Below are 27,939 nucleotides of genomic sequence, written 5' to 3' on the forward strand. Positions count from 1 at the left end.
GATGTCACTTGATGTTTGCATTCACTGTATGGAAATTGCTTTTATTAGAACATAAAACTGGAATTGGCCCGTTTGATTCAGTCTCCTTCCTGGAACAATGAGTTATTTATTGTGTTGCAAGCAGCGTGGGGAATGATTCTGCTAAATGAAACATTTTGCCTGCAACTTTAAGGATAGACAGAATAGGCTTAGTGGTATATCACTGCTGCTTGAAAATTTATTTATTTATTTATTTAGAATCTTTATATACCGCTCCCCATTGAAAAATTTCGGAGCGGTGTACAAGATAACATGAAAATAAAAACAGAATAAAACAGTTAAACCAAAATTTAAAAGAAGCAAAAAAAGAAATCCAAGGCTGCATATTAAAGAAAGGCTTCTTGGAATAAAGATGTTTTCAGGAGGCGCCGAAAGGAGTATAAGGTTGGCGCCTGCCTGACCTCCAGAGGCAGGGAGTTCCACAGGAGGGGGGCCACCACGCTGAAGGCTCTTCCCCTGGTGGATTCCAATCGGAGGGTGGATCTACGTGGAACCACCAGGAGTAGGCTCTCGGATGACCTCAGTGACTGGGCAGGTTGGTATGGGAGTAGGCGCTCTCCCAGGTATCCTGGTCCCAAGTTGTTTAGGGCTTTGTACACAAGTACAAGAACCTTCAACCTGGCCCGGTAGCGAATAGGCCGCCAGTGCAGTTCCCTCAGCAGAGGAGTTACATGCTGGAAAGGGGCAGCTCCAGACAGCAGCCGAGCTGCAGCATTCTGCACTAGCTCCAGCTTCTGGAGCAGCTTCAAGGGCAGCCCCACGTAGAGCGCGTTGCAGTAATCCAATCTTGAGGTTACCAATGTCTGTACCACCGTGGTCAAGCTATCCCTGTCCAGGAGAGGCCGTAGTTGGTGAACCAACCGAAGATGGTAAAAGGCACTCCGAGCCGTGGCGGCTACTTGAGCCTCCAACGACAGAAATGGGTCTAAGAGTACCCCCAAACTACGAACCTGTTCTTTCAGAGGCAGTGCAACCCCATCCAGAACAGGCCATGAGCCTGTCTCCCGGACTCGGGAACCCTGATTTTAGGTGCTTCTCTTTTCTCTGGGGAAGCAGAAGGGAATGTTAACTGTTTTGTTGAGGAATACATGACCTAAGACTAACCTAGTAAGGATGGTGCGTATTCAGAGAAAAGCCGTAAAACAATCCCTAATAATCTCAACCTCCTTTTTTTAAAAACCAATGAGCAGGTTTCTAGCCCCTAAGATAAGCTTGAAAGCATATAGCCCATGCCTGATGAAATCCTGGAAGCCAGAGAAGTCGCTGAATAAGATTCCTAGTGGGCAGAGGGTGCGGCTTCATTATCCCACAACCGTGATTAGCAGAGGCAAAACGCAAGATGTAAATAAGAGAAATTGTGCACAGAACCGATTGCAAAACTGAATTTATTTTACTTTGGCAGTTAGAACCCCATATACAGAACAATGCGTACTGCGCTATAAGAACCTTGCCAACGTCTTTGTTTTGCAGCCGGTCTTTTTCGCCAGCCCGCGTGTGCACGAGCTACTCTTATTGAAGGGTTCATTTAAAGCGAGGAGGGGGGAGAGACAGTGATAGAGCACATTTGTCATCTCGTTTCTCTTGTGAGGCCGCTTGCGCGGAGGCGGAGGAAGTATCTCCTATCGTGCAGCTCAAAATAGACTCAAATTGGGAATGAGGCTCTTCCGAAAGTCTTGCATAGCTCCCATGATGGTTCAGCATTCTAAATTGGCAATTTGATCTGTGCTGCTCGTGGATGTTTGAGTACTTCTACGGGCCTCTTTCAAAGGGGCTGGGAGCCAGACCTGTCAGATGGGGAGGAGGGCTTTCCTGGGGAATGTGTTTGAGAGCCCCTCCCTGACCCTTCCTGGCCTTTGTTTTCTTTTTTTCTTTTTCATGTGTGGCCATACAGTTGGAGTACTAAAATGAAAATTAACTACACTCAGCATCAGCTAAAAATACAATAAGAAAGGAACGCTGATTCCTAATCTGGTATCGGGGGTTTCACAAAGCACAATTATTAAGTCACACACACACACAAAAGGTGAGGTGTGTTTATTTTGACATAATATCTGGGGTCTGTAAATACCCCCAATGTCAATTTTTATGGAGGTCTCTCAGACCCTTGAGATCTACCTTCTGTGTATTATATTATCAGCAAGTTGAATCCTCTAGCAGTGTGACTAATATATCAGTGCTGGGAGATTAACAGCTGCATTGAGCATAATTAGGGGCATAAAAAATGTAATACACATTGAGCTTTCTTTTTGGATGGAAAGGTGAATATGATATGAAAAATAAAATACAAATGGGATGGAGCTGAAGAAGCTGAATTCTTGTTGCATCTTTTTTATTGTGTAGCAATTCAGTTTTGTTTTGCTTCCCTGTAAGGGTGGATATTCATCCATTACTGTTTTTTTACATGTCTTCTTCTTCTTCTTCTTCTTCTTCTTCTTCTTCTTCTTCTTCTTCTTCTTCTTCTTCTTCTTCTCCTCCTCCTCCTCCTCCTCCTCCTCCTCCTCCTCCTCCTCCTCCTCCTCATTATTATTATTATTATTATTATAGACTGCCTTATTGCTAAAAGGCCATCAAAGTGGTGAACAATTTAAAAACAATAAAATCCTAACACAACAAAAAGAACATTGAAAACAATGAAACATCATCATCATCATCATCATCATCATCATCATTATTATTATTATTATTTTCATTTTCATTACTAAACTGCCCAGTAGCCGAAGCTCTCTGGGCAGTTTACATCAATTCATAAAATAAGAAAATACAGAATAAAATACAGCATTAAAAATATACAAAATTCAAAACAATTTAGACAGCTAAAAACAGTTTCAGTAGAATAGTAAACCTCTTTAGATGCTTGGCATAAATGCTCCATCTTATGCCATTAAATGTTTGGGAGTAGAGGATAGTCTTAACCTGGCGCCGAAAAAACGACAGTGTTGGTGCCAGGCAGGCCTGAGTGGAGAGCTCATTCCAGAGTTGGGGGGCCACCACTGAAAAGGCCCTCCCCTTGCCACCCTCCACGCCTCCCTCAGAGCTGGCACTCATGGGGGAGGGGCCCAGATGTTGATCATAGTATGTTCATGTCAGGAGAGGCGTTCCTTCCGTCAGGTATTGTGGTCCTGAGCTGTGAAAGGCTTTATAGGTTAAAACCAGCACCTAGAATTGGGCTTGGAATCAGGCAGCCAATGCAAGTGGGCCAGAATTGTTTTTATATGCTCAGACCTTCTGGTCCCGGTTATTGATCTGACTGCTGTATTTTGCACAAGCTGCAGCTTCTGAACAGTCTTCAAAGACAGCCCCACGTAGAGTGCATTGCAGTAATCTAATTTGGAGATTACCGGAGCATAGGTTAGTGAAACCAGGTTATCCGTGTTCACATAGGGGCGTAGCTGGGCCACCAACTGAAGCTGGTAAGCTGTAATTTGGAAGGCTAAATTGGCTTTTAATTCATTCCTTGAAACCTGGACAACCATCTGTAAGGTACAACCTTTTTGGCACCAGGGACCGGTTTTGTGGAAGACAATTTTTCCATGGACCCGGGGGGGGGGGGGATGTTGAGGGGATGGTTTTGGGAAGCCACACCTGCCCCCCCACTCCAGCGTCCTGGCTTCGCTTCGGCTGGGTGGGTGCCCAGCCGAAGCGAAGCCAGGATGCTAGGGCGGGCGGGCGGCTTCGGAACAGCGCGCCCGGAAGTCATTCTCCCAGAGCGGCTTCTGGCTGGGTGCGCCGTTCCGAAGCCACCGCCCCCACTCCAGCATCCTGGCTTCGCTTCAGCTGGGCAGGCGAGATGACGCCCTGCGCCCAGGTACACTGGGGTGGGGGGGGGGAAGCAGCTCACCTGCGTGGCCCAGTTCCTAATAGGCCACGGACCAGTACCAGAGCGTGGCCCAGGGGTTGGGGACCCCTGCTTTAGGGTGGATTCCTGCATTGAGCAGGGGGTTGGACTCAATGGCCTTATAGGCCCCTTCCAAATCTACTATTCTATGATCCTATGAGTATAATTAACTCAGGAGTGAAGTGACTTCTAGGGTGACTGGCCTAGCGTAACAAACTGTGGCAAGTAGCACTCCTTATTTCTGCTTTTCTTTATATCCATTTGCAAACTTATCATTTCTTTTATACCAGGTTCACTGTTATGCCTTCCCCCAAAGCCTTCTGGGCACTGGAGTTTGGTAACGGTGCTGAGCAATCTCTGGTAGAGGTCCCTAGTCCCCTTATAGAACTAGAGTTCCCAGGTTGCTGAGGAAAGGGGATGGCTGTTCAATCTATTTTCAGTCTGTAATGTTGGTGTGTCCCAAGACACTCTGTGTTGCATTGTTCAGGCTTGTGTTTTGGATTTAGAATCTACCAACTCTCACAGGCAGTAGAGCGAAATCGCTCTTTCTCAAATGGGCAGGCCAAAATTGCATCTCTTTGCGGTAATTTCCAGCAAATAGAGGAATAACAGGTTTTGCAATAACATACAAACCAATTAGATTGTCAAAAGTGCCTGGCCCAGGGAGTACTGAGATGGGAATGGCAGCCAGTAATAAAGGGAATTCATTGTTTCATTTGCTAGATGTTGACTGTGTAATTCAGGAAACAAACGGCTATATGAAAGAGACATAGTAGAGCCTACGGATTTCCAAACAGAGAGTAGGTGTGTTCGGACAACACATTAGTCAACCGTGTGTTAATAGCCAACTCTGCGGTTGACTATTTAGGGGGTACTCACCACACGGCATGTTTTTAATCAGCTTTTGTGTACGTTAGGGCCAGCGTTGAGTTGATTATGTAGTCCACACAACGTTTGATTGACACATCCCTGCCCTCACCCACCCTTTCCCCTCCCTCAGTCCTCCTGTTGGTATCCCATCAGCCATTGCTGCACAAAATCTATCCCACTGGCCATCACGATCAGAAATGTCACCGCTCCTCTGTGATTGGCTTCTTCTTGGCTATGGCCATTCCTGTGATGGTCCACTTACTGCTAGGATCTGCCACTTACTGCTAGGATCTGCAAACCCCCCCCCCCCCACTTGTTTCTCTATAGAGCTGTAGTAGATTCAACTGCACAACCTACATTTCGGTTGTTGTTTCTTTACATAAAGTAGCATGCGTGCATTTTTTTAAAAAAATTGTGTGGATGGAGCAAATGTGGGAGCTTGGCTTGGTGTTTAGGTGTTAAGATGCTGAGCAGAAGACCGCCCTTTTGGGAACAGATTTGAATTTTTAATTTTGAAATGACATGGACCTCTGTCCCCTGCTCAACACATGGGTAATGCGTTTTGTTTTGCTATATAACCTTCCCAAGAGCTCAGAGGCAGTAATGACCATAGTATACAAAGCTATGGTGGTGTGCATAATAGGCCTCGCCTATAACTTAATGTTTTTCCATGATATGGGTGTGTAAATTGTAGGAATGAAGAAGTTCTGTCAGTTTTGCTGTCTCCCACATTCGATTTTTTTAAACATCTCAAATTCTTTCCATCCCATTTTTGAAGAAATGTATGAATTTTGATAAGTTTTTATCAACAAACAAACACAATGAAATTCTCTCTCATCCTAAGTGAAACGTTGGAAGACTTGCCAAATGCTAGTCCTAGAAAATGTCTAGGCTCTTACTTTTTCAAGAAGAAGGTTGCTATATCACTTGGGAGCAACTAACCAAGAACACGCTTTTAGGTTCTCTTGCTGTCTGAACTTGGTCTATGGCGGGCGTATATAAAAGAGTGCTTTTATCTTAAATATCATAGTCGAATATATCCAAACACTCAGTTTCCTAGATACGTAATGTCCGAACAATTTTTAAAGATTTATAGGTCAGTAGCAGCAACCCTGGGTCATATCTGAAAGTACATAGAAAACCAGTTCAGATATATTAGAGATGATGAGAGGTGATGGAGGCATGAGCTTTTATATTGTATTTTATATTATGGTTTTATACTGTTGTTTTATACTTTGAATGTTTTTAATTTTTGTGAACCGGCCAGAGTGCTCAGGCTATTGGGCGGTATAGAAATGTAATAAATAAATAAATAAAAATAAATAAACCTTGCCGTGGTAGCTGATTCAGAACAACCAACCTCTGGAACAACCTTGGCAGCCTCAGATAAAGAAGGCAAGCCTCATGCCTGCCTTTTATCTAACATTAGCAGAGCATAAGAACCGGCTATTTCTTTCCTACCGGTTGCTGATTCTCTTAGCACTAAGGGGCATAATATTTGAGAAGAAATGAAATCGAAACGGCACAACCTGCAGCTCTGTGGGCAAAGCGAAAAACATTTCAGGAAGCAAAGCGCTCCTAAGAGAATTCAGGCTTTTATTAGAATGCTTGAAGCTGTTCTTGGTTGCCAAAGGAGCAAGAAGCAGAAAACGTTCAACTACTGAGGTCTTGAAACCAGGTCCGTTAACTCTACAATTTCAGTGTGCTTGTACTTGGTGGTGTTTGTTACGTTAGCCAAGTATCAGAATCTGGCAGTGGGTTTAGTGCAGGGGTGGGGTACATCTGCCCCCGCCCTGGGGGTTTTTGTGGTCCCCACTGGGTCGCACCGCTGCTGTATTGCTGGAATCGCAGAAATTCTTCTGGGAAACAAGGCACCCGCTTCCTGGGATTCTGATTTTGCGGTCATTTGCAGCCGCAGCAGGGGAGGGGTGCAGGCCTTGGAGGGCTGCAATGTCACCCCACAACCCTGTAAGGTTGACCACTTATAGTCTATAAGTTTTCCTAATTCAGGCTTCCCCAACCTAGTACAGCTCAGATGTGTTGGACTGCAACTCCCATCATTCTCAGCCAGCATGGCTGGACATCTAGACACATCTGGGGGTCACCAGGTTGGGGAGGGCTGCCCTGATTAGACAGAGGCCGCACTTTCTTTCCGTAGCTCCCATTTGTTCGCCTCTGTGGGAGTCCATTGGCCTAGGTGAGTTGCTGTAAGTTGAATGAGCAACTGGCAGTGTCGTAATGATTTTTCCATTAATCTCTGACAACTCGTGAAATTAGAACTATTTGCTGTAACTGGTCTAGGAAATTTGCCAGCATGTTTGGTGGTCTTCATATAGAAGCATACATTTCTGTTGTGGTAGATGCACCCCCCACCCCAGTTAAAGGCAGAGCGGTTTATCCCTGTAGAGCGTGTGTGGTCGATAAGAGTGCCAGACTTGTATCAGGAAGACCTGGGTTCAAATAATAAGCTCATAGTTGTCTTAAAATCTCTCTCTCTCTCTCTCTCAATCTATCTCACAATATAGTTGCAAGGATAAAATGGGATACCATCTCTCTGTTCATCACCCCAAGAGTGGGATGTACGTGTGAAAAATGAAATAAATCAGTGATTCGGGCTTCCTAGAAATTTTAGGATTGGAAAATGTTCCAATTTCTGAAAAGTTTTTATTTATTTCATTTCTATACCAACCAATAGCTGAAGCTCTCTTTCCCAATAGCCCAAAGTTTTTGAACTGAAATAAATGATTAAGAAATAAATCAAGCACTCTTAATGTGGCTTAAAAGTTAAATTCAAACAAATTTAAAGTTTTATTTCGACATTATTTTAAGATGTGAAAACTCAATAGCATATACCTCTTTTACATTATTTAGATCTTAAAGTGGGAGGGGGGCAGTGGGCGGTTAACATATTACTTTTAACGTGCCTGAAGAGCAATGCACATACATCTCTGTGCGTCCTCTAAAGAATAGTCACATGAAAAAAGTAATAATTACAACTTTGATTTTAGATTTGACTAGTGTTTTATCCACTCCCGTTAATTTGACTTGTATTATGTATTGTTAATTCATTATGATACTAATTAATTTTATGAGACAACGTATTTCTAAAATACATTGGACTTAGGGAAACATTTTCTGCAGAAAGACACACGAGTGGAAAAGTTTCCATTTCAGGCTGTAAAATACTTAGGCATGTGAAAGTAAGTTGAATTAAACTCAGTGGGACTTACTTTTCAGTAGACCTGGATAGAATTGCACTGTTAAAGCACATAGGTGTGACCACAATCTGCAGTAGTTGCTGAGTGGCTAAATAAAGTACTATAAGGTGGATGATCAGGGGTCTGGAAACAAAGCCCTGTGAGGAGAGACTGAAAGAACTGGGCATGTTTAGCCTGGAGAAGAGAAGATTGAGGGGAGACATGAGAGCACTCCTCAAATACTGGAAAGGTTGTTACGCAGAGGAGGGCCAGGATCTCTTCTCGATCCTCGCAGAGTGCAGGACACGGAATAACGGGCTCAAGTAAAAGGAAGCCGGATTCCGGCTGGACATCAGGAAAAACTTCCTGACTGTTAGAGCAGTACAACAATGGAACCAATGACCTCGGGAAGTGGTGGGCTCTCCCACACTAGAGGCAGCTGGACAACCATCTGTCAGGGATGCTTTAAGGTGGATTCTTGCATTGAGCAGGAGGTTGCACTCGGCGGCCTTATAGGTCCCTTTCAACTCTACTATTCGATGATTCTATGATATCCAATATTAAGTACGACTGCAACAACTAATGAATAGCTGAGGAAGCAGAAGAGGAGCACCTATTTCTTTCTGAATTGTTCTCCATACTCTTACCTAAATTGCTTTGGACTCTGGAACTGCCAAGATGACCATAAGGTGGGAGAAAGCTTTTCAGGAAGTCATCTAGGGGGAGTCAAGGCCCCCTTCCTGTAGAAGGGATCAAAGGCATTGCTTGTGCACAGCAGATTAGCAAAGACGCTTGACTCAAAATGTTACATTCTACCTCTTGATGACTTAAGACTCTACCAGTTCTCAACATTTAGGGAGGCCGGGGGGGGGATGGGACATTCTTACCATTAGGTGAAGTGGCTACCCTTTCTTTTAAAGCTTGACACAAAAGCAGGGCTGCCGCACTCAGCATCTGGTCGCCAGGCCCTTTAAAAATCTGCTTAGAATGTCCCTAGAAGCCATTGTTGACATAGCATTGCTTCCAGGGGCATGATCGGGAGGGGGGGGGGCAGAGATGGCTGCCTCCAGGGGCCACCAGTGATAGTTGCAGAAATTCTCTCCCTCTCCCAAGCTTTGCTGAAGGATGACGATCCAATGAAAGTGAGGTGGTGTTCCATGCATGTCCCTAGTATTTTATTTTATTTTCCATCCTCTTGCTTTTTAGCTGAATGTAGCCTTATTACAGTTTGGGGTCAGGGATTTACATTTATTTATTTTATTTTATTTTATTTTATTTTATTTTATTACATTTATATACTGCCCCATAGCTGAAGCTCTCTGGGCGGTTTACAACAATTAAAAATAGTAAACATTAAAAGTATACAAAATTTAAAAACCATCAAAAACATAAAAAACAGTATAAAAACAACAGTATCCAGTATCCATTTAAAAACAACAATTCTGGGGTCCATTAAAAACAAACTTAACGTTGTTAAATGCTGTTAAAATGCCTGGGAGAAGAGAAAAGTCTTGACCTGGCGCTGAAAAGATAACAACGTTGGTACCAGGCGAGCCTCATCGGGAAGATCATTCCACAGTCAGGGGGCAACCACTGAAAAGGCCCTCTCCCTTGTTGCCATCCTCCGAGCTTCCCTCGGAGTAGGCACTCAGAGGAGGATCTTAGATGTTGAGTGCAGTGTATGGGTAGGTTCATGTCGGGAGAGGCGTTCCATCAGGTATTGTGGTCCCAAGCCATGTAGGGCTTTATAGGTTAAAACCAGCATCTTGTAAGGTGCTGGTTTACCAGCACCTTACAAGGTGCTGGTTTTAACCTATAAAACCAGCACCTTGTAAAACCAGCACTTTATAAGGATACATTCTGCACTTGGTTTGGGAGATGAGGGGAAATCTTTCCCTTCTTCTTCCCCTTTCTTATCTCTGTCCCTTGAGGCTCAGGTGGCCTCGGTGCTTCTACCAACTTCGGTTGGTGGCCCAGCTACATCCCTATCTGGACAGAGATAGCCTAGCTTCAGTTGTCCATGCCCTGGTAACCTCCAAATTAGACTACTGCAACGTGCTCTACACGGGGCTGCCTTTGAATACGATTCAGAAGCTGCAGCTTGTGCAAAATGCAGCAGCCAGATTGATAACTGGAACCAGAAGGTTTGAACATGTAAGACCGATTCTGGCCCGCTTGCATTGGCTGCCTGTATGTTTCCAAGCCCAATTCAAGGTGCTGGTTTTGTCCTATAAACCCTTACACGGTTTGGGACCACAATACCTGACAGAATGTCTCTCCCGACATGAACCTACCCGCTCACTGCGCTCCACATCTAAGGCCCTCTTCCGAGTGCCTATTCCAAGGGAAGCTTGGAGGATGGCAACAAGGGAGAGGGCTTTTTCAGTGGTGGCCCCCCAATTATGGAATGTTGTCTCTGACGAGGCTTGCTTGGCGCCAACATTGTTATGTTTTCGGAGCCAGGTTAAGACCTTTCTCTTCTCCCAGGCATTTAACAGCATTTAACAACATGAGCTGAGTTCGTTTGTTTTTAACAGACCCCAGAATAGCTGTTTTTATAAGGATACTGTTGTTTTTATGCTTTTTATGTTTTTAAACGTTGTATATTTGTTTTTAATGTTTACTGTTTTTAACTTTTGTAAACTGCCCAGAGAGCTTCAGCTATGGGGTGGTATATAAAAGCAATAAATAAATAAATAAACAAATCATGTGATTTCCTGCTGAGGTCTAGTTATTGGAGGAGTTACTTCCTAGAAAGAAAAACCTGTCCCACTCCGAAAATGTAAAATTATAGTGATTTTAAATTTTCTTTTTGGGGGGGGGGCGGTGTGTGTGTTTGCATTGAAACAAGTGGGACTTCGCCCCAAGAAGCTGTGACCCATAAAGTATGTTCTTCAGAATTGTATGTTTCAAGTACGTGATTTCATATGCATTTAGTTGACTACATCTGATGCAATTGAAGGATGCAAGATAGGGTATTTTGGTTGCCCTTGCTGAGTTGATATAGTAACCAGCAGCTTAATTTCTTCCTACCTAGCTGGACGCCACCCTTTTCATCCATACGTGTGCAGCATTCATATTTCAGTTGATGTGGTGGCCATTATCAGTAACGAACAGATGGCAAACTGTCTGCATCTAGCGTAACGCAGTGGTTATTTTTAAAAAATCACATGGTTTTGAATGCTGTGCTTAAATATCAGTTGCATTTGACCTGGTTTACTGAGTTCCTTTCCTTTCATCTTTTAGGTAATAGCGGTGCTGGCAGGAAAAGGGCAAGGGCTGACGGATATGTAGGCTCTTCAGCCAAAGGGGAAATAGGTGAGGCAGGTTTATTAAAGTTTCAGACTGTGCTTTGTTCCCAGGCACAATTCAAAGTGCTGGCATTGACCTATGATGGACCAGGTATCTGGAGGATTGACTTCCCCTGTGCAAACCTGCCTGTTTGCTGAGGTTTTCATCAGTCGCCTTGCTCTGGATGCCCCCAGCTTCTGAGGTTGAGTAGGTCGCTACCAGATATAGGGTCTTTTCTCTGGTCCTCGTAGGGTCTTGCATGATGCCTACTCACAGCACCAAGTTAAAACCAGCTTGGTTTACGTAAGCTTTGGGTGGTAGGGCCTTTAGAATAATTTCTCCTGCGCCTTTGCCTACTGTTTAATTCTGATGATGATGATCGGTTTTTGATGGCTTGCTTTAAGTCGCGTTTAGTCTTGTTTTATGTTGAATTACATTTTGAAAGTCTGATGTTAGTTGCCTTGGAGGACTATATTGTTGAAAGGTGTGGCTGAAATGCTTTAAATAGTCTGCGGAACCTTCCAGCTGCCTCCTAGCAGACTCAGGCTCCCAGCACAGAACCATCTCACCCCCCAGCGGCAACACCTTTTTGGGACTGGGAGCTTAAGCGGGGTCACCTCCGAAGGGGGCAACACCAAGGCGAGGGCCTGACCCCTTATTTGTTTGTTTTCTTTTCTCCCCCTATTGACTTATAATGTTGTTGTGTGTTTTAAACTTTTTTCTTTTTAACTTTTATTTTCCCAAGTTTTAAAACGTATGTTTTAAACTTTGTAATACCGCCTTGAGGCCCAGTATTGGGCAAAAGGAGGGATACAAATAAATATAATAAATATAAATAAATAAATAAATAAATAAATAAATAAATAAATAAAAAAAGCAAGCAGGATTCTCACCTCATGTTTGGAAGAGGTGGGGTTCTGAGCAACAGCCAAAATGATTATTGGGATACATCTGGGGAAAGGTAGTTTCCATGGCACTAGCCTGAAAGCTTTTATATATTTATATAATATATAAATTATATTATATATATTATAATATAATATATTATATATATTTGTTGTAAACCGCCCAGAGAGCTTTGGCTGTGGGGCGGTATATAAATGTAATAAAATAAATAAATAAATAATGTATATGGCTCTTTAAAAGAGAGGCAGTGAGCCAAAAGGTCAAATTCCTGCCCCAAGGAGTGCACAGTCTAGTCAGGAGTAGGCAACCTGGTGCCCTTCAGATGTTTTGGACTACAACTCGCAGCCGACATGGCCAGTGGTCAGGGACTTTGTGAGTTGTAGTCCAAAACATATGGAGAACACCAGCCTGCCAACCCCTGGCTTAAATAATTTTCTATCCCTGCACCATTACTCATGGTGAATAATGGTTTGCAGCCCTGGGTCATCTGAATGATTAAGTGGTTTCTTAGTATGAGGGTGGGGGAAAAATATTATTATTATTATTATTATTATTATTATTTATTTATTTATTTATTTATTTATTTATTTTATTGCACTTATGTACCACTCCCATAGCCAGGGCTCTCTGGACGGTTTACAGAAATTCTAAAATTAAGATTAAAACGAGTATACAAAATTTAAAATTCTAAAACACAGAACATACGCACATAAAGCATTAAAAACCGTTAAAAAACTAAACATGTGGGTGATTAAGATGTGCCGCCATATGCCTGGGCAAAGAGGAAAGTCTTAACCTGGTGCCGGAAAGATAGCGTTGGTGCCAGGCAAGCCTCGTCAGGGAGATCATTCCATAGTCTGGGGGCCACCACCGAAAAGGCCCTGTCCCTCGTTGCCACACTCTGAGCCTCTCTCGGAGTAGGCACCCGGAGTAGGACCTTAGATGTTGAACGTAGTGACCAGGTATATTCACGTCGGGAGAGGCGTTCCGTCAGGTATTGTGGTCCCAAGCCGTGTAAGGCTTTATAGGTCAATTGAATTGGGCTCAGAAACATACAGGCAGCCAGTGCAAGCGGACCAGAGCAGGTGTTACATGGTTGAACCTTCTGGTTCCCAAAATCAATCTGGCCGCTGCATTTTGCATGAGCTGCAGCTTCCGAACCGTCTTCAAAGGCAGCCCTACGTAGAGTGCATTGCAGTAATCTAACTTGGATTACCTCCTAAGTTGGAGGTTACCAGAGCATGGACAACTGAAGCCAGGTTATCCCTGTCTAGATAGGGGCATAGCTGGGCCACCAACCAGAGGTCTTACCCGCCTCTCCATTTTGATTGAGGCGGGGAACAGCAGTAAGTATAAAATACATAAAATACTGATTTAAAAACATAGTATACATTGTTAAAATATCCTAAAAAGCATCCTAAAATTCCACTGGATAGGCTTTCTTATGACTTTTTGAAGATTGTGCGTTTTTCTTTCTTTCTTATGTGAACCCACACAAATGTGGAACAACTATGTTGTTGCTGTTGAAACTGCAGGGCCTGGGCCTGTTGATTTCAGCAACCAGGAAGCATTAGCTGCACTTTTTTCTTTGCTGCTGCTCACTTGCAAATCCATAATGCCCTATGAAACCCCTCGCCGTGTACCTATTCTCTGACTTTTGGACAGGGCACCTGTCTACACTCCTTCACAGGCAGAGTGCACAAGTAACCTTCTTGAAAGAGGAGGAAGCAGGGCCAGAGAGTGGCTGAAAAATGCGAACGGGTTTCTACGAGTCTGCATGATGCTTCTGCTTGGAGAGCAGCAAATGTTTGGGAAATGAATCTTCTGCGTAGAAACCAAGTGTCTTTAGTTAATTGGTCTTAATGATGGGCCCCTGTGGCTCAGTTACATCAAACATAGAGGATGTAATTGTGATGGCAAATTGGCTTTAAGGAATCCCCCTCTGTCATTCCACTTTGCAAAAATGAGCCTTCTCAGGGAGCTAGGAGGTGTTCTGATATGTCCATAGCAGGTACCCACCCATGAAGGAAGGAAGACCAACAGTTGCAGCACCATGGACAACTCCAAGTAATTAATTTGCTCTTAGGAAGGCTGGATAGTCCAGAATGGTTTCTTCCTCCAGTCCATTCATCCCCAGCTGTATCCTATTGCGTAAAGAATGTGTGTCTTAAAGAGTCAGTCCCCTGGGCTGCAGAAGAGTTCTTCTTCTTCTTCCGCTGCTGCTTCTTCTTCTTTTCTCTTCTCTTTTATTTTATTTTTTATTGCATTTATATACCACCCCATAGCCGAAGCTCTGTGGGCGGTTTCTTTTCTCTCTCACTTTTAAAATGTACATATTTTCATTAACACAAACAAATAAACAATCACTGTGAATATTGGGGAGCTCATTGGATATGATACTGTTCATAGTGGACCTTAATAAATATATCACACTGTTTGGAAAGTGTCCCTGTTCGGGAAAATGTTCCATGCATAGCTTGTGGCTTGACTTCTGTTAATGAAATCAATAAAAAAGAACCATGTGTTTGTAAAGGAATCCGTTTCCTGTTGCCCTCTAAGTATTCTTATTTGATTAGTAAGCTTTTCAGTTGTAATTATATTTCAGAGATACTGATACCATTGTTCAGTAGATAAGATTTTGTCATTCTTCTAGTTCTGTACATTGTCTTGCCTGGCAGCTACCATTAGGGTGACCATATGAAAAGGAGGACAGGGCTCCTGTATCTTTAACAGTTGTATTGAAAAGGGAATTTCAGCAGGTTTCATTTGTATATATGGGGAACCTGGTGAAATTTCCTCTCCATCACAACAGTTAAAGCTGCAGGTGCCCTGCCCTCTATTAAATCTGGTCTCTCTAGTATAGCTCTTGCAGCTTTAACAGTTGTGATGAAGACGGAATTTCACCAGGTTCTCCATATATAAAATGACACCTGCTGAAATTCCCTTTTCTATGCAACTGTTAAAGATACAGGAGCCCTGTCCTCCTTTTCATATGGTCACCCTAGCTACCACTGAAACTTATTCTCTCCCACAAATGTGGACAGCAAAGCCAGGTTAGGATTCTTATAGGGCATTTTTATGATTAATTTGCATTCATTAAATACGATCTGCCCAAAAGACTAAATTTCATTGCATTTCCATCACATGTGGTAGTATGACCCAAGCCATGTACTAGTGCCAATATAACAGGCTGAGAGAACTGCATATTCTTGAAAGGTTGTCACACAAAGGAGGACCAGGATCTCTTCTCGATCCTCCCAGAGTGCAGGACACAGAACAATGGGCTCAAGTGACACGAAGCCAGATTCTGGCTGGACATCAGGAAAAACATCCTCACTGTTAGAGCAGTACGACAATGGAATCAGCTACCTAGGGAGGTTGTGGGCTCTCCCACACTAGAGGCCTTCAAGAGGCAGCTGGACAACCATCTGTCAGGGATGCTTTAAGGTGGATTCCTGCACTGAGCAGGGGGTTGGACTCGATGGCCTTATAGGCCCCTTCCAACTCTACTATTCTATGATTCTGCTTAGAAGTAACAATGCTAAGTGACACCTATGAAATATTTTTTAGAGAACTTTCCCTGGATTTTTGCTGAGGTCGATTTTAATGGCTTCTGGTACCAGATTGAGTTCCACAATCTGATGTCAGTCTCCCCTTTAAAATCTTTCTCCCAGCTGGCTTTGATTCCCTTCATAGTCTCCATTATCTCAGTCATTAACAGTTTATAAATTAATGAGCTCTGCCCTTTGGTATATGTTTCCATGGAAACAATTAATTGCTCAAAGCCAGGGCTCTTACAGAGGGATTAATAATAAAATGCAAACTTTTGATGCAAGCGTTACCATCTGCATGTTGTGTTTCCCAGTTGTGGACTTGGTTTGGGATGTGGGCCTGTACAAAGGTCTCATAATCTACACAACTTGCAAAGCTCCCAATCCTGTCTTGCCTTTTATCAGGGTCAGAAAGGAGAAGGTGTGAAAGGGAAGGGATCAAAGGTGATCCAGATGGGTGCTTCCTCACTTTTCTGTGGTTTTCCTCCTGATGTACTCCGTGCACCATGGGGCAGGAGTCCATGATAGTCCTGGCCCAGCAGCCTCGAGCTCAATGTCAGCAGCCTGGCCCAGTTCCCCAGCTGGTGATACAGCCCCTTTAGACTCAGCCGGTTCCTTTGACTCAGAGCTCAAGGCCAGGGCTGCAGCTGTCGCAGCTGGTGGTATTTATTTTAGTAGTGTCGCTCCTGGAGGTGGTGAGACCTTTTGCCTCTGAAATGATTAAACCAAGTTCTTTGACCAGACGACTTGTTTCTAAAATGGGGACAAAATTGTGGTGTCATGAGGCTAAAATGGAATGACCCCCGTGTATGCAACCCTGAACTCCTTGAGCAACAAAGAGGGAGAGTTCTGTGTGTTCTTGCGTCTTACTCACCAGTACCAACGCGTAGGAAAGAAAGCCCTGGCCTCTCTTTTCCTGGATATCAGCGTGATGTTGCTTCCAGCTTCCTGGTTCTCAGATATGCTCTTCAGAAAGGGACATGTATGTTCCTTCCTGAGAGAGCCAAGATGAGGAATCAAAGGGCTGCAACCCCTTCTGAGTTTGGGGTGTCAACGGTGGCTCTCATTGCACATGGTTTCTATTGTGGCTGTTTTTGGCGATAGAAAACGTCAGGCCTTGCTCTCGCCTAATGAAATGTTGACGTCCCGTGCACATGGCTGTCTTTAAAATCGCTTCATCATGGGTTATAACTTTTACAAAAGATCCCACGTAACTGTTATTTGGTGGGTAAGCGTTTGTTTCTAAGGAAACGGAGGTGCCTCCTGTTAATTCATGACAGACCAGATCCCCAATAAACACCGCTGTTCAATGCTGAGACTGGAACTGTGAGTCTATCTGTCATCCCGCTTCTCTATCCAACTTGCTACTGTTAAGACTGTCGGACTGCTCCTTTCTGCCTGTTCAGTCAGCAGCTTGCATTAATCCTGCTGCACGACGTTACTTCGGAGAAGGGATTTATTGTCTTTGTCGCTGAGAAGCTTCTGCAGTGTTCTGAAGGGCCGTCTCATCAGCTGTGGGTGCCAGAATAGGGATTCTTGCTTAGTCCATATCAGCAGGTCCCGGTGCATTCTGGTACTTGCCACATGGAGAGATGTAATAGCTTTTGGATCTCTGCTGGATTCCGGCAGAGCAGAATTCATTCATGATTCAATGCTTGGGTCATCTCATCACCTCAAGACTGGTGATCATCATATCTCTTTGCAACTACCTGGCTAGATCTATGCAATTCACAACTGGGGTAAGATAGTTACTCTTAACTTCTGAGCAGATGGAGCTTTGTACAGCAATATTAATTGTTTTCAGGTTGTGTCTTTTTCTGTCCCTTCTCCCTCCTCTGTATTTTGCAGACGCAAAGCACATGTCAAACTAACCAGGCTATGATCCTGGTTGCAGTTAGTGCCACCCATGGCGTGCCCCACTTTTTGCTGAGCCTGTGGGCTTGTTTTGCCCCATCTTTGTGAGCTCTGACCCAGTTAAAATGCCAACCATTTGGTTTCTCCCTCAGGTCTCTGCAGTGCTTCTCAAGGACTCCCAAGAGTGCTTGTTACCAGCTTCTCTGGTTCTGGATGCCAACTGCAGTCAGACGGAGCACCGTGGAGCTCTAGTAAGAAAGGTGTCAGGGTCAGTACTGAACAGGGAGGCAGCCTGCTTAAGGAAAGTGCCTGGCTGGGAGAGGTAATAAGGAAACAGAAAAGTTGCGCTGTAAACAGAGGGATGGATGTTTGTTGTCAAATGCCATCGAGAACAATAGAATATTAATTACTTTTTTTAGCATAGCCTTCTCCAACCTGGCGCTGTCCAGAGGTGCGGGACTACAACTTCCACCACTGCCCAACCTGTCATGCTGGAGAGGCTGTAACTCAGTGGTGTCTTACGTCCACTGAATGAATCTTCCTGAGAGGAAGAGAGGCTCATTTGCAAAGAATGTCTCCTCAGGAGAAAGCAACTCCTCATGAGTCGGGGTCTGACTAGAGAACTCTAATGCACTGCAGCTGAGCCCTGGCTGGTGCTCAGCAGGCTTCCTGGAAACAATGTCTTCACCAGCTCCTACTGCCTTGTAACCTGTTTTTCCGGCCTTGTCTTGTGATTGGTCCTGCGTGCTATTGACCTTGTATTCCTGCTTGGCTCTGTTTCTTGGACTGTGCATTGTCTCTGACTGTTTTGACCTTGGCTGCTCTTCAGAGATCCCTTTTGAATTGCTCCCTCTTACCTGAGAAAACTGTGCTTTTGACCTGCTGATTGACTTGCTTTTGGGTTGCCCCTGGGTTTAACCTGAGCCTGATCCACCCATAGCAGGACAAGTGGCAGAGCACACAGTGCACATGTAGAAGGCTCCAGGTTCCATCTTTGGCAATTCCTGTTAGAAGGATCAGGAAGCAGGTGATGGGGAAGAGCGCTTTCTGCCTAACACCCTGGAGAGAACCTGCCAATCAGAGCAGACAATACTGGGCTGTAAGGACCAATGGCCTGGTTCAATATAAGTGGGCTTCCTGTGTTCCTATGAGTTGTAGGTCAATATATCTAAATGGCACCCAGTTGCGGAAGACTGTGATAAGGACTTGATGCCTAGAGATGTTTGTTGCTGGGAAATCTGGCCCTTTTGGGGCTGGCCAGATTTCCATGGCATCCCTGACTTGGCTTTTGTTTATCATCAAGATGTGGGTTTCTTCCGAAAATCTGGGAACTACGTTGTGTGTTTTTTTAAAAAAATTGCAAATTGCAGATCAAAATTGGTGCAAATTGCTATTTATGCTGGCACTGTACAGGAAGACATCTCAGGAGTCTCAAAAAACAGGTCTATGTGAACTTATATTTTGCTTCCTAGGGAGCAATCATTGTGATCATCTAAGATTGGGAAAAGCACCGAAAATGTACCAGAAGGGGCCCTGCCTGCAGCCTTGTATTGTCTTTAAATAAGGGGCGGAGGCACGCCTGCCACTCAAGGAGCCAAGGTGCCGCCCCCTAAACAGCTACGTGTCGGGCTGCACAACCCACGAGCCGCTCTCTCCAGTGACCCACATGCTCCTTCGCTACATGAGCTATAAAGCCCAGCTGGCTGTTTTTGCCTGCCCTTCCCTAAGCTGATCCATAGATGAAGCTGAAGACCGAATGTCAAAAAATGTTAGTCTCAAAGGGAGTGTGCGGGATGCATCGCCTCGGTGAAGCAAGGTCACGGATTCTCGGGCAGTGTTCCACTGACATTGTTCTTGCTTTGAAGTGCTAACAGTAGATGCACGCCTTGCCAGCTGCGATCAGCCTCGCGGTCCATCTAGCTCAGCCTCCAGCCTGATTGTGGTCAGCGACAACCTGGAGAAATTTGCAGAAGCCCTGGTCGCTTGCTGCAAAATGGGTTAAACCTTAAAAGGGGGCTATGGAGGGACCTCCTAGCTATATTTCTTCTCTTAGGGTAGAAGCAAACATCACTTTATGAATGGCAGAGGTGCATTTTTCTGTCCCTGGGTTGAACTTTGAGAAAATTGTGCTTTTCAGCATGGTCCGGGGTTGAACTGGATAAAAGCTCTTTGTGGTGGGCATGTATTATCGGCAGCTCCCATGACCTCGTCCACACCCCCCCACCCCACCAGACATTCTTCAAAACACTTTGCAACTGTCCTTAAGATGTGCAAATGGGAAGGTGGGCGGCAAGTCAGGTGAATGCTGAACTTGTTTCCTGATAAACACCTCCTCCCATATGTACCTGCTCGGACTCTAAAGTCATCCTCAAGAGTCCTTCTCCGTGAGCCCCTGCCAAAGGAAGTGAGGCTGGTGGCTACCAGGAGGGGGGTCTTCTCCGCTGTGGCACCCCGAGCTCCCTAAAGAGGTTTGCCTGGCATCTACATTATACTCTTTTATACACCAGGTGAAGACCTTTTTATTTTCTCAGCATTTTAACAGTCTATTAACTTAATTTTAACTTTGCATCTTAGACATTTCTCAACTTAAAAGTTTGTGGATGCCTGATCTCCCCACATTTGAACAGCCATGGAAACCCATTACTTTTGCCAACGAGTTGTTCTTTTAAAAATATAATAAAGCTGTAAGAAAGCCTTTTTGTTTTAGGAGGTAAAGGACTGAGGCTGATCACATGTCCTCAAAACAACTATATGCACTTGATTCCCCTCTATTCAGCACTGGTTAGGACTCAACTTGAGTATTGCGTCCAGTTCTGGGCACCACACTTCAAGAAGGATGCAGACAAGCCGGAGCGTGTTCAAAGGAGGGCAGCCAGGATGATCAGGGGTCTGGAAACAAAGCCCTATGAAGAGAGACTGAAAGAACTGGGCCTGTTTAGCCTGGAGAAGAGGAGATTGAGGGGAGACATGATAGCACTCTTCAGATACTTGAAAAGTTGTTACACAGAGGAGGGCCAGGATCTCTTCTTGATCATCCCAGAGTGTAGGACACGGACTGATGGGCTCAAGTTACAGGAAGCCAGATTCCGGCTGAACATCAGGAAAAACTTCCTGACTGTAAGAGTGGTACAACAATGGAACCCATGACCTAGGGAGGCTGCGGGCTCTCCCACCCTAGAAGCACTCAAGAGGCAGCTGGATAACCCTCTGTCAGGGATGCTTTAATGTGGATTCCTGCCTTGAGCAGGGGGTTGGACATGATGGCCTTGTAGGCCCCTTCCAACTCTTCTATGATTCTATGATTTACAGCACATCCCTTCTCATTCTAAACAGAAGTTCAATCTCTTCAAAAATAGCCCTATAACATGCTTTATATCTTCAAGCGGCAGGCCTTCACCCTGTCTGCTGTCCTTTTGCATTGGCCTTGGATTCCATTGTCTTCAAGGACAAAATCCTCCAAGAAAGTTGTACTATGGGCTCACAGTTAATGCTGCCCGGGGCCAGGAGCATCACAGCAGTTTTCTTGCTTTGTTCAAACTACTTTTAACGAGTACCCTGAATTTATTTTACATTTCTGTTCTTGTTCAGCAAAAACGTTCAAGACAAGATTCAGGTTCCGTTCCAGTTGAAGAACAAAATAAAGGTTTTCAGGTTTGGTCTGACTCATCGCCAGGAGCCATTTTGGTGATCACTTCCGCCTGTGACACTGTTCGTTACAACAGTGCAAAGTTGCGTTGTGGTCTGAGGTGCTTTCAGTGCAGGCATCACCTCCATTTAAAACGCATTACATTGCGACACTGAAAAGCAATCAGCACTCTGGGAAGCTCCTTTTCTGTGGCGATTATGGGTTGGGGGGAAACGGCAGCCTATTTACATTGTAGTAGATGCACATAGCAAGCAAACAACTCAACGTCAGTGACTGAACAGGTTTCCCCCAAGTCTATCACTTTCTTGCTTTCCATATCATTTGGGGGACTTGTATTTTGTATACCTGCTCCTGGTGGTTCCACCTAGATCCATCCTCCGATTGGAATCCACCAGGGGAAGAGCCTTCAGCGTGGTGGGCCCCCTCTTGTGGAACTCCCTGCCTCTGGAGGTCAGGCAGGCTCCGACCTTGTACTCCTTTCAGCGCCTCCTGAAAACATCTTTATTCCAAGAAGCCTTTCTTTAACATGCAGCCTTGGATTACTGTTATTGCTTCTTTTAAATTTTGTTTTAACTGTTTTGTTCTGTTTTTATTTTCATTTGATCTTGTTTTATCTCCAAAATTTTTATCTCCGAAATTTTTCAATGGGGAGCGGTATATAAATATTCTAAATAAATAAATAATAAATAATATTTTCCTCCTATACAGAAATGATCCAAGGAGGAAAAGGAATTCAGCCACCGTACTTACAAAACCATTCCGCCCTTAGGAGCAGAGCAGGCAAGAATAATCAAGGAGAACAAATGACCAATCGAACAAGTCATTATCCAGTGTGAGGGTGATAGCTTTTAGCTTTCTGTTTCTTGAACAAATCGAGAGCGGAATTGAGCACACCCACACATAGGACCCTGCCCTTGATCCACTTTTTGTATCGAATGTTGCAGAAGTAAATTTCGGGTAATGCTGCTGTTTGCATTCTATGAGAAAAGCCATTAACGTTCTGTCGTACTGTGTTAAAAAGAAAAGATTACGAAGATGAGAGTTAGGCAAGGACTCATAAGACAAAGTCTTTTAAAAAAATAATACTCTGCCTCAGAAGTGAATTCTGCCTTGGAATCTGTTCTTCATTAAACCACAGCAGGTTAATGAGCGTGCCATTGTGATCAGCACCTTGACAACGCTGTCGTATTACAGTGAGATTTAGCTGCCACAAAGGCAGGTATCCAGATGGTAATCCTAACCTTCCCATCTTCAGAAAGCTCCTATATGCCTACAATGATCACGTCTGTGCTGACAATATCCAGTTATTCTTTCCGGTCTCCGGTCTTCCTCTGTCTTCTTGTTAAATCTTTTATCTTGCAGCTTTGCTATTTCCTCATGCCTGTCTGCTCATCCTTTTACAGCGAATTCGTCTAAAAACAGAGCTTAGTTTCCCCCCAATCTTTCTATTCCTTTATTTGTTGATGGGAGGCAGCGGTGGGATTTTTGATTCTCCTCAAGCTTAGAAAGCTGAGTGGCGCTCTGGATTCTTCTCTTTCTTTTTCATCTCAGATTTTATCATTAGCAAAGTCCTGTTGTCAGTCAAATATTGCGTAAAGTTTAATCTTCTCTTTCTGCTGTCCAAACTTTGGTGTGGATCTTATTTTGCCCTGGCTGAATTATTGTAGCACTTCTTCATTTCTCTTTGGTGCTCTGCTCTGCTGCCAGACCTAATTTTTTTTCCCAAAACGCAAATATGACCATATTACTTTGCTTTTGATTAATTCCTCACTTAGTTTTCTCTTTTCTTGCCAGGTGTTACATTCTATTATTTACTTTCAAGGGATTGGATCCAGGTTTAGGCGTGTGTAACTGGGCTGGTGGAAGTGAATTTCCCCACCCCCTCTTCCACATACCAGCTGCTTCAGTCAGGGGTCTCTGCTGAATGGGATGAACTGTGGTACTGGAGGAGTCACCAAAAATCAGGTGCAGGCACCTTGCATGAGTGGACTTCTGCCAACAGAAGGCAGATCCTGGATCCGACCCAATGTATTAACTCCGCTTATCTTCCATCCATGACTTCTGTGTTTTCCTCTTTGCCTTTAGTCTTTGCATTCTTCTAGTCCTTTATTGCCTTTTATCTCTTCCTCTGTGTTGTGTTTGTCTTAGTGCTCCTTATTTGTGGAATACTTTACCAGTTACTCATTCATTTTGTAGGATGACAGTTTTCCATAAGATTATGCCCAAAGCGAATTGCAATATGTTAGATGAACTGCAATAAATATACTGTATTTCTTCGATTGTAAGACGCCATCGATTGTAAGATGCACACTAATTTCAGTAACACCAGCAGAAAAAAAACCCTAAGACACATCCACAATTTTAAGATGCACCCCGTTTTTAGAGATGTTTATATGGGGAAAAAAGTGTGTCTTAGAATCAAAGAAATACGGTAACAACAAAAAACCTAATATAATATCTACGATTACAAATATCAATAACAGTGTCAATAAATCAGTGCGTAAATAATCTCATCAAATCTCGGGGCAACATTATTTCCCGTTCTCTAAAAAGATGCTTTAAGAAGATTCTTTATTTCAGCTAGCCTGTGTCTTACTGTGTATTAAAGGTTCCATCTCTCCACTAGAACAGCCTTCCTCAACCTGGGGCTGGGTGGCTGGCTGGTGCATTCTGGGAGCTGTAGTCCAACACATCTGGAGCGCCCCAGGTTGAGGAAGCCTGCACTAGAAGAACCAGCCTGCCTGCTGCTTCTCCGGAGTGTTAATATGGAAATTACTAGCTGTCCTCAGTTGATGGGGAAGGAATGTTTTCAAATAATACATTTTGAAAACATTACCTGTAATTACTGTGCTTCATTTAAGAAGGAAGGAAGGAACTTCTCGTGCAAGCTTTCGCTGACGTTTTCTTTGCAGGCCTTATAGCGGGGTGGTTTGCCGTTGCCTTCCCCAGCCGTTATTACCTTTCCCCCAGCTAGTTGGGTACTCATTTTACCGACCTCGGGAGGATGGAAGGCTGACTCGACCCGAGCCGGCTGCCTGAAACCAGCTTCTGCTGGGATCGAACTCAGGCCGTGGGGAGAGTTTCAGCTGCAGAAACTGCTGCTTTACTGCTCTGCGCCACACGAGGCTCGCTTCTTAAGAGCTGTTTAAAAAAAAGGAAAAGGTGGGGGGAGACTGTTTCTGTTAAAGGACCGTTTATGAAGCCATGGAGGATTACAGAGGAAAGGAAATAATTGCAAACAGGCTTTGGAGATTCATAAGCAGTGATAAGGTGGCGGTGGGTTAGGGGAAGGCATCTCAGCATATTTTATACCAGGGGGTGGGCAACTTTTGGCCATCTCATTTTTGGCCTACAACTCCCATCAAGCCTGCTGGCTAGAGATCTGGAAATCCAGAAGTTACTCACCCCTGATTTGTATCATAGTTAGACTGTATATGCAGTAACCGAGGGGGGTCACCAACACATCGCTGCACCTTCCCCAAGAGACTCTCTCTTATGGATTTTGAATGTTTCCAGCACTCCTGATGGTAGATTTAGAGCGTCATCAGACGGGGAAAATCGTGTTTCCCTACCGCCGCTATGGTCTCCTGCTGCTGTCCCACAATAGTGACGATTTCTTTACACGGAGAAAGGGGAAGCAGCAACGACCACGTGGCCCATTCAGTGGGCGTTTTTATTGCGCTGCTTTTCCTGTACACAGCAGGAAATGGCGGCAAGTTTTGGTTTAGGGGGGGTCTATTTTGTCACGGAAAAAAGGCCAGACAGCAGACATCAGCATCGAAAAGACACGCGAAAAACCGTGAGTGGTCAGTAACGAGCATGCGATGCAATTAAACCCTGCACCTAGAAATTAAACTCTCGCCTGCTGTTTATAAGCCTACTTTAAAGGGCTGGTTCTGATTTGCTGCCAGCAAGTTGTGGCTTCCAGTTTCCAAAACCACTGAACCCTCCGTTCCCTTGTCTTTTGGCTCTCTTTTGGCTGATGGCCTCCTGCTACGGATTTGTTTCCCCCCAATAAGAAACCCAGTTTCAGCCGTAGTATCTTGCCTACTCTATTTGCAGTAGATTTGCAAGGACTTTTGGCTCCCGCTTGTTTAACAATAGCAATGACAAAATGAATCCTCACCCTCACCCCAGTGTATATCTGCTGCAGTGAAGGAAGTGGATGTGGGAGACAACCAGGAATAGATTTTTGTTTGGAAGGACTTATGAGCTGTGTTCAATTATAGCACTCAGAACAGATTCCTGGGCTCAGAATTCTTTAGTTCTTAATGTGCGCCTTTCGCACTAGGCTCTAGTTGGTCAATCTTGGGCTTCTAGTTAAAAACAACGTACATCCCACACCCCTGACGTTTTCTCCTGATCTATACCTTTAATTGGCAACTCCAGAGGGAACAGAGGGGTATGGATGAGCAAGGTGCCAAGTCTTGTTGGCACAGATATTTTGGGTGGATGTGGCCTTGGGCTTTTGCCAATATCCCTGACTTCCTCTGGCAAGATTGGTTGCTGACCAGGGGTGTAAGTCCATAATAAATGTTAAATATAGCGGGAGAGGCGTGCTAACTAGGGAACAGGAGAAGCCCTGCCTTCTGTTCATTTTCTGATGGATTCTTCTGCCTCCCTGGAGACGTGTTTAACTAGGTGTCTTTCAGAGGCATTGCAAGATCATTATTTGTGCTGGTTCTCAGCTAAGTTTGTACTGTTGGGTGTTCATAGCTTTATTTTGCACTTTATTTTGTATATCTTTGCTTTGAGGAGCAGCGGAGAGAGTCCTTCAGGTAGTGTGTGCTAGAAATTTAAATAGACTAAGTAGTTGTTTAGAAGCTCGTCTTACGATTCAGTTCGGATTGTGAGTTCCGGCGTTGAACATTTGGAATTGGAAATGCCAGCCGTTGGTTAGAAAGCTCTGCTCGCAACGTCTGGGACCAGCGGCTTCCCCCAGAGGCCCCTGTCCTGTCCTTGTCCCACCTGTAAAAGAAGGCCTTTAAGCTGTCAGTTGCAGCTTGCTGTATTGTGCCTCTAATTGGTACCCAGGAGACTGCCCTGCTGACTAGACTAAGGACAGGGAAAGACAACTAGCAGTTTCTGTCTGGCTTGGAAGGCCGGGACGCGGAGTATGGAGAGGAATTCAGAGCTGGCTGTGTTGTGTGTTGGGGTGGGGGTGGGTGGGGGCACTGAGCTTATGCCCCAGGATGAGTTCACTCTCTGCCCCAAATACCAAAACTCTGCAGCAGCAGCAGCAGCAACACCCCATCCCAAGCTGTACATATTGTGTAAAGACTCCCAACTGATAGAGACATCTGCTCAGTTTGTATGATTGACTCTATTTAGCGGTTTGGGGCTAATTTGAGATGTGCAAAGGGGGAGCATCGCACAGCATGTGCTGTGGTGGAAGGGCTATTTTTTGCCACGACAGCCTTCGGCGCTCCGTTTGCGTGTGCCCTCAATTTGGATTGCTCCCCTTCACCCCATTCTCTTCTGGAGCATAATTCAGTGTGCTGGTTGCACATATTCTGCACATATTCTGGGCTCAAATCCTTCATTCTGTGTCCTGGCAATCCAGGTTCTCTGCCACGAAAAAGGGACTTCTGCCACTGCTACACATTATGAAAACCGAGCAGATACCTAAAATTTATTTTGTATTACTCTTCGGTGTTCACTATTTTGCATTATTCCAGTTCTTCTACATCTTCTTGGGAGCCTCTCAACGTCCAAAAAGCTTATTTAGCCACTTCTTTTTGGCTTCTGAGATTTCGTCAGCCACTGCCTATCTTCACAGATATTTTCAGGCCTCTCTTTAAAGCCGTAATGTTTGTTTAGCCTGAAGAGGAGATTATTAAAAGGCAATATGACAGCCATCTTCAAATATCGGAATGGCTGCCACAGAAAAAAAAAATGGAGCAAATTTGCTCTCTTTTGTGCCGGAGCTGAATCAAAAAGTTCAATTCACAAGTAAAGGGATTTTGACCTAAGATTAGAAAGAACTTCCTTTTAGATGGTGGAACGGTCTACCGGGAGGTGGAGGATTCTCTTTCGTTGGAGGTTTTTGAGCACAGGCTGGATGTCCACGTTTCAGGGATGCTGCAGCAGTTGATTTCCAGCACTGCCAAGGTGTTAGTTTAGATGACCTTGGGAAGTCCCTAGAAACACGTTTTTAAAGGAAAGAAAGCTGAGATGCCCTGGAAGCTGGATGTTGTGCCCAGTGCCATGCCCTATATGCTTCCTCTGGGCTCTTAAAGAATCTGAGTATAGTCACACCTCTATAATTTTGTTATAGAAGTTACAACTCTTGTAATTTTGCATTGCTGCTGTTTTTATCTGGTTGAGCTTTTATATTGTATTTTATATTATGGTTTTATACTGTTGTTTTATACTTTGAATGTTTTTAATTTTTGTGAACCGCCCAGAGAGCTCCGGCTATTGGGTGGCATAGAAATGTAATTAATAAATAAATAATAATAAATATATAAAGCCTTGAATGGAATAATGATCCACGTAGCGTTGGCAGTCTTGCTCCCTGCGTCTGAGAGTGCCCAGATCTTTTAGGGTCTGCCTTCCAGATGTACATTTTCCTTCCTCGGCAGACTTATCAAAGCGCCGGCCTCTTGGAGACCCCCAAGATTGTTCATAGAATCATAGAATAGTAGCGTTGGAAGGGGCCTAGAAGGCCATCGAGTCCAACCCCCTGCTCAGTGCAGGAATCCACCTTAAAGCATCCCTGACAGATGGCTGTCCGGCTGCCTCTTGAAG

The 27,939-nt window shown here is 44.3% G+C and overlaps 1 protein-coding gene and 1 long non-coding RNA gene across 4 annotated transcripts in view; both read left to right on the forward strand.

The window, feature by feature from the left end:
* The window catches only part of OSBP2 (oxysterol binding protein 2), a 186,162-nt gene that overhangs the window by 123,747 nt on the left and 34,476 nt on the right, over positions 1-27,939 (forward strand). The gene's annotated exons all lie outside the window — the stretch shown is intronic.
* On the forward strand, positions 6,219-7,543 carry LOC134410771 (uncharacterized). The gene is made up of 2 exons (XR_010026290.1): positions 6,219-6,422; positions 7,270-7,543. It is a non-coding gene; the product is annotated as an uncharacterized LOC134410771 (long non-coding RNA).

Source organism: Elgaria multicarinata, chromosome 18, assembly GCF_023053635.1.
Source record: "Elgaria multicarinata webbii isolate HBS135686 ecotype San Diego chromosome 18, rElgMul1.1.pri, whole genome shotgun sequence".
In the NCBI taxonomy this organism is placed as follows: domain Eukaryota; kingdom Metazoa; phylum Chordata; class Lepidosauria; order Squamata; family Anguidae; genus Elgaria; species Elgaria multicarinata.